The sequence below is a fragment of the Strongylocentrotus purpuratus genome, unplaced genomic scaffold, assembly GCF_000002235.5.
Source record: "Strongylocentrotus purpuratus isolate Spur 01 unplaced genomic scaffold, Spur_5.0 spur5_contig_854, whole genome shotgun sequence".
Classification (NCBI taxonomy): domain Eukaryota; kingdom Metazoa; phylum Echinodermata; class Echinoidea; order Camarodonta; family Strongylocentrotidae; genus Strongylocentrotus; species Strongylocentrotus purpuratus.
Genome location: NW_022145562.1, coordinates 217,145 through 228,019, shown reverse-complemented (window position 1 = coordinate 228,019; position 10,875 = coordinate 217,145). Strand labels below are relative to the sequence as shown.

Below are 10,875 nucleotides of genomic sequence, written 5' to 3'. Positions count from 1 at the left end.
AAAGTGCGGAATAAGCCTCCTTTTTTGTAAATGCGATGACAAGAATAATTTCAGTGACGAACCAAAGTGGAAGAAACCAAGGACATTTAAATAAAATCTTATGAGATACACTATGAATCGAAAGCTTTTTCAAAATCATTCATGAACAAAATGCCTGCTATAATCATGATGTTTGGTGTATATATAGTATCCAGGGGCGTTGCTAGAGGGGGGGGGGGGGGGTGGGGTGCGACACCCCTCCTCCTGTCAGGATATATTGTCGGTAAAATTGCGCTGCCGTCGGTAAAAATGAGAAAAGGGGGAGGGAAAAAATGAAAGGGAAGAAAAGAAAGAAGAAAAAAGGGAAAAGAAAGGTGGGTGGTGTCGTCTCGTCGATGGAGCAAGAAAGATACGTATATAATTATATGGGCTGTGTGTCGGGTCAGCGGTGTCGGTATTCTTGCTCGATCCTCGTGTACTATATCAATGCTGAAGTCGGTGAGATGTATATTGTCGGTCGGCCGACAAGTTTTTTTTCCTACGAACTGTGACTTTTTATCCGCTGTGACGACTTCGAGAGTCACCACAACTACAATACTTGTATTTTAACATTTTCGGGGAAACTAAATTCAAACAAGGTTTAAGAGTTAACAACGGTACGACGAATCGCCTTCCTTTTTCTATATTGTGATGAAACGCCAAAAAAATCAGCGCTTCGCGCGGAAGGGGAAAACTTAATTTAGACGAGTCGAGAACGGTACAACGTATCGTCTTCTTTCTCTAATAATTTAAGGAAACGTCAAAGCTTCCGCGCTTCGCGGGAAAGGGAGAAACTGAATTCAGACAAGGATTAACAGTCGAGAATGGTACAATAAATCGTTTCCTTTTCCTAATAATTTAAGGAAACGTCAAAGCTTTCGCGGTTTCGCGCGGGAGCCTCATTCAGACAAGGATTAAAAGTCGAGCACGGTACAGCAAATCGTCTTCTTTTTATAATAATTTGATGAAACGTCTAAGCTTTCGCGCTTGGCGCGGGAGGGGGGGGGGAAATTCATTCAGACAAGGATTAACAGTCGAGAATGGTACAATAAATCGTTTTCTTTTCCTAATAATTTAAGGAAACGTCTAAGCTTCCGCGCTTCGCGCGCGGGGGGGGGGGGGGGTCTATCACTCACACCCCCTAATGAGCGCGCTTGGCGCGCTCTTTAAGTGATTTGCTTGCTCACTACCACCACTCCCTAAATAAAATCCTAGCTCCGCGCCTGCATTAAAATATATAGCTATGATGCTGACTAAGTTGACGAAATAATTCGTATATTTATGTCGTCGAGGAAAATGACCATTTCCCAGGTCGAAATTCCTTTAGAAACCAGTAGAAACCAGTAGAGACATTCTAATGGTTTTACTGGTTTTCAAGAAACCATTAGAGTCTAATGGTGATCAGGAGGAACTGTGAAGTAAAACCAGTATAAACCTTTACAAACCAGTAGACTGTCATGGTTTAAAGACCAGTAGAAACCCATATGGAAAACTTTTAGCCCTAAACGCGCATAAAAGAATACAGCACTAAACAACCGCTTTAACGAAGAGAGCGCGCTCAAGTGCACTCTTGCGTGAAAGTACACTGATCGGACTAGTTCAATGCGACAAAGCAGGGGTGCGAGCGCTTGCTCTCGTTGACTACTTACTAACACTAACAAACTAGAATTAGAAATGAAACTCACCTATAGTTAAATAAATGCAAAATTACGGTAGACTACACCAGCAGAGGCTTGCCATTACACCGTAGACGAAATCGAACTCATTCCCTTTGCCAATGATTATACTGACTTCCCTCTAGTTGGAGTGCAATGACCCATTCGGGTGCGCATGTATAGACATGATGCGCGTAATGCGGTCTCCGAGATTTTGAGCGCAACGCACACACTCTGTACGCACTGCGTTAAATACACACACTGATGACCTCTACAGCGATTGCACGGAAGCTATAACTGTGCATTGTTTGTACGGTACGGGCGCACTCGTTGTGAGTAGCTATAGCGCTACACTATCCCAGTCACCTTGGTTTACTATGAAAAGCTACCTTTTATTTGTTGGAAAATTGCCACCGTTTCCCCTCCACAAATGAAAACAATCGTTATACCAACGTAAAGGTGGGATGTCAAGGTTTCTGAATCCGTCCGAAGATTTTTTATACGTCTCTCGTGTAAGATTTGCCGACTGGTTGACTGAGCGAAACCCGACAAAAAAGGGGAAAAACAGTGCAATCTCCATAGGCAGGCTGAAAAAGTCAAAACTTTTAGGGGAAAAGTGCAACCGTTTCCCCTGAAAGAATAATCCCAAATTTAGTATCATTTTTAAGACGACATTTCAAATTATAAGAAACCGTCCGAAGATTTTTTTTTTTAAATTCCATTTTCCCGTAATACCAGCAATTATATCAAAACATGGCTTTTTTGGTGTACGTTCCCCGTGCTTAACAGGATAAGCGACGAGGCGCAGAGCAGATGCGCGTAAGTTTTCCATATGGTAAGATCTAATGGTTTGAACATGGATGCACAAATCTTAAGTCAAACCATTAGACACCTTTACAAACCAGTAGGGCCTAATGGTTTTGAAGACCACTAGAATCCGATAGAAACCAGTAGGATCTAATGGTTTTAACATGGGTGTAAAAATCTTAAGTCAAACCATTAGAAACCTTAACAAACCAGTAGAGCCTAATGGTTTGAAGACCAGAAGAAACCAATAGAAACCAGTAAGATCTAATGGTTTGAACATGGATGCACAAATCTATAAGTCAAACCATTACACACCTTTACAAAACCAGTAGGGCCTAATGGTTTTGAAGACCACTAGAATCCGATAGAAACCAGAAGAATCTAATGGTTTTAACATGGGTGTAAAAATCCTAAGTCAAACCATTAGAAACCTTAACAAACCAGTAGAGCCTAATGGTTTTGAAGACCACTAGAATCCGATAGAAACCAGAAGAATCTAATGGTTTTAACATGGGTGTAAAAATCCTAAGTCAAACCATTAGACACCTTTACAAAACCAGTAGAGCCTAATAGTTTTGAAGACCACTAGAATCCGATAGAAACCAGAAGAATCTAATGGTTTTAACATGGGTGTAAAAATCCTAAGTCAAACCATTAGAAACCTTAACAAACCAGTAGAGCCTAATGGTTTTGCAGACCACTAGAGTCCGATAGAAACCAGAAGAATCTAATGGTTTTAACATGGGTGTAAAAATCCTAAGTCAAACCATTAGACACCTTAACAAACCAGTAGACTGTAATGGTTTGAAGACCAGTAGAAACCAATAAAAACCAGTAAGATCTAATGGTTTGAACATGGATGCACAAATCTTAAGTCAAACCATATTAGACACCTTTACAAAACCAGTAGAGCCTAATGGTTTTGAAGACCACTAGAATCCGATAGAAACCAGTAGATTCTAATGGTTTGAACATGGGTGTAAAAATCTTAAGTCAATTACCATTAGAAACATTTACAAACCAGCAGATCGAGCCCATATGTCAATGGATTTGAAAACCAGTTGAAACAAATAGAAATCAGTAAGATCTAGCGCCGCCTCTGAATCAGTCTGACTTTATTTATTTAAAAACCCCAAAACAGGGATGAAAAACTCTAAAATGTCATTACCCAGGACCAAAATCCAATTGAAACCAGTTGAAATCTCCAACTGGTTTCAATTGGTTTCAACTGGTTTCAATTGGTTTCAATTGGTTTCAATTGGAATATTAAATTTCCAGTTGAAACCAATTGCCGAACTGGAAAATATTGTAATGGGTACTCATTTCCAGTTCAAACCAATAAGAAGTGCAACTGGAACCAGTAAGGTAATTTTTCCAGTTACTCAATTGGTTCCAGTTAGAAGTCATTTCCAGTTACCCAACTGGTTCCAGTTAGAATTCATTTCAATTACCCAATTGGTTCCAGTTAGAAGTCATTTCCAGTTTCCCAACTGGTTCCAGTTAGCATTAATTCATTTCCAGTTAGAAGTCATTTCCAGTTACCCAACTGGTTCCAGTTAGAATTCATTTCCAGTAACCCAACTGGTTCCAGTTAAAATTCATTTCCAGTTACCCAACTGGTTCCAGTTAGCATTCATTTCCAGTTAGCATTCATTTCCAGTTACCCAACTGGTTCCAGTTAGAAGTCATTTCCAGTTACCCAACTGGTTCCAGTTAGCATTCATTTCCAGTTAGAAGTCATTTCCAGTTACCCAACTGGTTCCAGTTACAATTCATTTCCAGTAACCCAACTGGTTCCAGTTAGCATTCATTTCCAGTTAGAAGTCATTTCCAGTTACCCAACTGGTTCCAGTTAGAAGTCATTTCCAGTTACCCAACTGGTTCCAGTTAGAATTCATTTCCAGTATTGGTTCCAATTGGAAATATTTCCAGTTACCCAACTGGATCCAATTGAAACCAGTTAATTTGCATATTATCTGCTTGTGTGCAGATCAATGTTTTATGTAATTTATTTTGAATTTACAATGTACTTATTAATTAATTTTCATTTGCAAGTAATGCATTTGTTTTAGATAAATATAAAGATTAATTAGCAATGATAAGCATGTTCATTAGTAACATATTTGTGTAATTACACAGATTAAAAGTTGATTAGTAAAACACTAACCATGTACAAAATACATCAAATACAAACATATATAATGGCAATGCCTTACTTGTTAAGTATATTATATGGTCTGCATATTATAATGCCCTTTACATTGTACTTAATGTAGACACATATAACAATATGCTTCTGTGTTGACATGAGCGATAATTAGTGCAAAAGCTAATTAACTTATAACTAATTAAGTTTATGCCAACTGTAAGTTTTAATTGGATCCAATTGAAACCAATTGAAACCAGTTGAAACCAATTGTATCCAGTTGAAACCAATTGAAACCAATTGAAGCCAACTGGTTTCAATAGGGAAATTGGAACAACTGGTTCCAGTTGAAACCAATTAGGCAACTGGAACCAGTTGGCAATTGGTTTCAACTGGTTTCAATTGGAACCAGTTGTTCCAATTTCCCCATTGAAACCAGTTGGCAATTGGTTTCAATTGGTTTTGCTCCAATTGGTTTCAACTGGATTTTGGTCCTGGGTAGTCAATAGTTTTATTTTACAGATTGTGCAACATCTTGACATATGCCCTGTAAGGTCTGCAATATTGATCAAGACTATACAAGCCCAAAACCCCAAAATGCGACTGCCGCCTTTTTTAAACGGCTACACAGCTGGCATCTCTCTGGGCTACACTAACACTGTGTGTGTGTGCACATGTAATCAGTGCATGCAGTGTGTGCCTGTACCCAGCCAGACCATGCCTTATGTGACACACACACAAGACAGCCATTCCTATCCTCAACAGCTACAGGAGCCAAAGCAGAGAGACAAAATCTTGTTATTACTTTGTTTTCCCCTGCTATTCTTCAATATGGGTAAGTCTTAGATTTACCTAATTTATTTGCAATATGTGCAGTAACTGTTTTCTGTTTTGAAACGTAGTAATTAATGTATGATCGTGTCTAGACTACTAGGAGTGCTTAATTTCAACGCCTGCCGCAAAGATGAGAAATGTATTGTATTGTCCCATCCATGTATTTTTATGTTAGATCTTGATGCAAGTTGTGCATTCACCTACACATGGCTTTAAAGGCATCGTTTAACAATGTTAAATCTATGATGCATGGCCCTACGTATTATCAGTGTCAGTGATATGGTGTAATATTGAAGCCCTAACAAAATTGCGCTTCAAAATGATCATGAACTTGATGAAGTGCCTCAAAAAGTAAAAATCTTTGACTTTTGAGTGACCGGTTTTACCATACTCATTTTCCCCAATAGACTGTAGTCTAGTGTTCCATTGGGGAAAATGTTTTTTGAAATTTTGAATTCCAATCATAAATATCTTGATAATCAGACAAGCCGCCGCCCCCCCCCCCCCCCCCCCCCCCCCCCCCCCCCCCCCCCCCCCCCCCCCCCCCGCGCTTATCCCGAAAGAGTGCGTTAAGGCGGTACTCCGTTTCTGCAACGCACCCTAATTTCAAGACAAGCGGGGAAGGGGGCTTTAATCACTTTATGGTGTGTTCGCAGTTTCGCACAATATAAACAGAAGCCCTCATCTGGAAATAAACAGCTAGACCCGTAAATGGTAAACAAAATTCCTCCCCCGCAGGCTGTACAAATAATTTTGTAGTAGGCCTACATGTATGTGTGTTGCACATGCATCAACCGTTCAATTTGTTTTAACTTTATTTTTGTTCTTATTAATTGTAGGCATCTTTTGACATCTTTTGCCGAACAGTGGATTCAAAGCATATTGTGGACACAGTAGGCCTATATTGACGTGAGACCATGCAGAAAATGCTACTTTCTCTCAACCTCCTGGATCAGCATTCAGCAGCCTCGTGACACAGTTGAAGCCATTATCGGTAATTTGTAGATGTACTTGTATTATTTCTGTACATATATTTTTAATTTTTCCCTGATCATGACACTGATTCGAAATGCTTATTTTTCCTAAGTTTCAAATATATAAAATTCAATTAATTTTAGATCACTAAAACCTGCAGGTATATTGCAATAACCGACCATATTTTGTGAGTTTCAAACAGTGTTCTTTTCCCTCCTTAGCAATAGAGCTTTGATTCTACTTTCATCAGCAAACTAGATTGTATTGATAATTATTTGCAAAAAAAATCCTGATTCACATTTGCATTGACAACAAATGTTTAAAATACAAAGGTATGTTTTATATTATGTTTGTGAGCAATGAGAGATTATTTTTATTTCTGATAAATCTTTGAAACTGCACTTTTCTGACAGAATTCATTATTTAATTCATTGTTTACATTCTGGTTTTAAAATGGATAAAAGTTTTTCTTAACTTGTTTTCCTTTCTTTTTGCTCTATATTCATGCATTAGAATTCTTTGCGTGTATGTACCCTGGATCAAGCAGCACTTGCATTATACAGGAGATTCCACCCAAAATCTAAACCATGAGTCCAAGCTGAAGAGGAATATTTCCAAAATGAGGTCTAAACACACACACAGGTTACTTTCCCCTTCATTATAGAGATACAGAGAGAGAGATGGGGGGATGAGTTATAGCCACGAACCTGAATAGCTTAGATGTAGAACTGAGATGCCCATCCATGTCACTTGCCATTTTAATGAATTACAGGGTTTACAAACATACATATTAACCCTTTGGGTAAAAGATCTCGGTATTTGCGTAAATTTGTTATTACTATTTATGAAGTAGACCTGTTTCATAATGCTATGTAGTAGATCAGTCTCATACTCGACCCCACCTCCTTCATATCACAATGTCAATTCCTAAAACCTGTGGCAAATTATATAAGTTGGTAATAGAGAAAAATTGAATGAGGTAGATGCAATACAAATTGATTCCAATCTTAAGCACTTTAATAAGACTTTATTCAGGTATGGCACGTGAACCGCCCAAAAAATTCCAAAAATGCTGCAGTTTTGTTTTATGTTTAAAGTGAACGGTAACAAAGGACCTACATTGTTTTGTATATTTTGGACTGCGCATATTCAGTGATCTCTGTATTATAATATATAGAAATGTAAAGCATATAGAACTTTATGTCAACTCCAGCATCATATCTGAACGAGCCTTAAAAGACAATCCAACCCTTGTAATAAGTTCATTGAAATGGAAGCTGAAAAATAAGAGAAATAGAAAGGCGAAAGTTTGAAATAAATCGGGCCAATATAAAGGGAGTTGTGATAATATATAAATATGAGATCACTAAATCCATGCATATCTCAATGAAATGCTAGAGCGCCGTATGGCAGCCGTGCTAAAGCCAGGGTAATAATCGGGAGCGCCAGGAGGGTCAAATCTGACTGACATGAGCGCTACACAAGAACCCACTATTATTATTATTATTACACCTGTAGTCATGGGACAACTCTCCCATTTGTTAATGGAATATAATACATTCTCTTTTTATTTTAAGTGCCTTCTCCCTTTGAGAACTACTCAAAATATATTATGAATAGCACATTATTACAAGTCCTCTACATAGAAAAGCCACTCGTGGATCATACATGTTGAAGAAAAAAAATTTAAAATCATTTTGTGTGTTGAAATAAATGGGAAAGTAGTCCAGCAGCTCGTCATAGTGACATTACCGATTCAGCCAATTTAAAATGCCCTTAGGTTTAGTGATTACAGCTTTCAACAATCCATAACCACCTTATTTTCTGTCAGATTTAATTTGCTATTTTTTAAAAGTATAGTTGTCTGTTAAGGTTGGATTTCCCTTTAAAAAGTGTAAAGGGTAAGCCCTATGTAACATAATGTGATTAGGCCATTTTCGTTATAAATCAAATCAAAGTGCCGCGGTACAAATTATCTCTTTCACCTATTAAGAATAATTGTATTTCAATAGTCAGAATGCGATATGCAAACATTATGTGTTGTTAGGTAGGGCAAGACATAATGTTTGTCCTACCTATAGTACTAGCAACACGTAATGTATTCAATTTGTATTCTGACTATTTAAATACATTTATTCGTAACAGGTGAATTTAATAATTGGTAATGAGGCACTTAACAAGGAAATACCGTATTCATTAAATTTGATTACAATACGAAAATGACCTACGTACAGTACATGTATTCAAATGGATAGGAAATCTTTGAACTGTTATGTCGTTTTCTGAGGGTTCATAATTTTATAAATTCTAAAGGGTTCATAATTCTACAAATGAAGTAGGATTCCTAATTCTGAAAATGAACTAGGATTCGTAATTCCAAAAATGAAATATGGTTCATAATTCAGAAAATTAAATAGGGCTCAATATACTTCCAAAAGTTTATTATTCTGAAAATGCAAATAGAACCCTTTATCCTTTTTGGAATTACGAACCGTCAATATAATGAATCCTATTTCATATTCAAAATAATACCATTTCATTTGCCGAATTATGAACCCTATTTCAAATTCAATATCGTTATTAACGCCCCTTTTTCAATTCCAGAATTATGCACCATTTATATTTTTGGTAATTATGAAATCTATTTCATTTTTAAATTCAAACCCTTCTTAAATATGGACCATATTTCATTTGTTTATCGATTTGTCATAATTTGTCATAATACACTGTACTATCAAGTTACATTTATTGATGAACAGCATATCACAGCACTTGTCAAAATAGTAAGACCGTAAATGAATTTGTTTTGCTTGTGAATGTAGTAGGCTTATATTATGTAGTACACAATATTACATTTCCAATTGCTGCAACTTCATATCAATCTTTTACATGTACTATGACAATCTACAGGTCAAAATCATGCTTTGCGTAATCATTTGTGAATTATTCTCTATTTAATATACATGAATGAAGTACTTAAATTTGTGCACATGAACTTATTCTCCATGGTGGAAAATTACTAACGAAATTTCTCAGCAAAAACTATTTCTCATTGTTTCTACTCATGATGGCTACCGTAAGATAACTATTGCAAATTGCCAAACCTACTCTTTTAAACATCTACTCCAAATTTTCAAGATTGATTTCTCTTTGTTAAAACTGGCCATAATTTCTAGACAATAATTAGCCAATTTAACATTGTTTTTGTTTATATTTCTTCTTTTGTTGTTGAAATGTGTAAAAAAAATCCTTTTTCATTTAAGCTGTTAACTTTGCTTTTAAACGTTCATGTCATTGTAATCACTATATGATGTATGATATTCTGACAGATAATTAAAGGATACACTGTTAAGTGTTAAATATGATAAAGATGAACCAACATGATTGTGATATCTTTTGTTAACAGACGTTTGCGAGAGAAATGGCTGAACCTCGAGAAAATAGTTAATTGTGTTGGAAGCAAACTTCATGCCAGCTCCTGTCATTTTCGTGTCTACTTTGCAGACCAGCATGCCCTTTTAAAGTACAAAAAAACAAAAACAAGGGCTGGCAGATTTTGTGAGGAGTACTGTGTTGGAAGTGCATTGATGAAGTAGAATTTAAACTGATCAAAAAAATGTCAACCATGTAATGTAACCAATGCTGTGGTTCAATTGAGGATTCCTACTTGTGTTCTACTGGTCTCCTACTGGTTCCATAGGGGATTCATACTTGTTTTCTACTGGTCTCCTAATGGTTCCAGACTTCCAGTTGGGATTCCTACTGGGATTCCTACTGGTCTCCTAATGGTTCCATAATGGTTTTCCACTGGTCTTCTACTGGTATCCTAATGGTTTCTGTATGGATTCCTACTGGTCTTCTAATGGTTCCAGTTTGGATTCCTACTGGTCTCCTAACGGTTCCATTAGGGTTTTCTACTGGTCTTCTACTGGTATCCTAATGGTTTCTGTATGGATTCCTACTGGTCTCCAAATGGTTCCAGTTGGGATTCATACTGGTCTCCTAATGGTTCCATTAGGGTTTTCTACTGGTCTTCTACTGGTATCCTAATGTTTTTTGTATGGATTCCTACTGGTCTCCTAATGGTTCCAGTTGGGATTCCTACTGGTCTCCAAATGGTTCCATTGGGGTTTTCTACTGGTATCCTAATGGTTTCTGTATGGATTCCTACTGGTCTCCTAATGGTTCCATGACTTCTTTTTTACTTGTCTAATGGTTCCAGCACTTCTTTTCTACTGGTCTTCTAATGGTTTTTATATCGATTTCTACTGGTCCCCTACTGGTTCCAGTGGGGATTTGTACTTGTTTCCTACTGGTCTCCTAATGGTTCCAGTTGGGATTCATACTGGTCTCCTAATGGTGCCATTAGGTTTTGCTAATGGTCTTCTACTGGTCTTCTGCTGGTTCCAATACGATTTTTTTCTACTGGTTTCTAATGGA

At 37.2% G+C, this 10,875-nt stretch overlaps 1 long non-coding RNA gene across 1 annotated transcript; it reads left to right on the top strand.

Annotated features, from left to right (window-relative positions):
* The first annotated feature begins 5,358 nt into the window (after positions 1 to 5,358).
* LOC115928535 lies at positions 5,359 to 7,880 on the top strand. The gene is made up of 3 exons (XR_004066080.1): positions 5,359 to 5,461; positions 6,300 to 6,454; positions 6,949 to 7,880. It is a non-coding gene; the product is annotated as an uncharacterized LOC115928535 (long non-coding RNA).
* Positions 7,881 to 10,875: the final 2,995 nt, after the last annotated feature.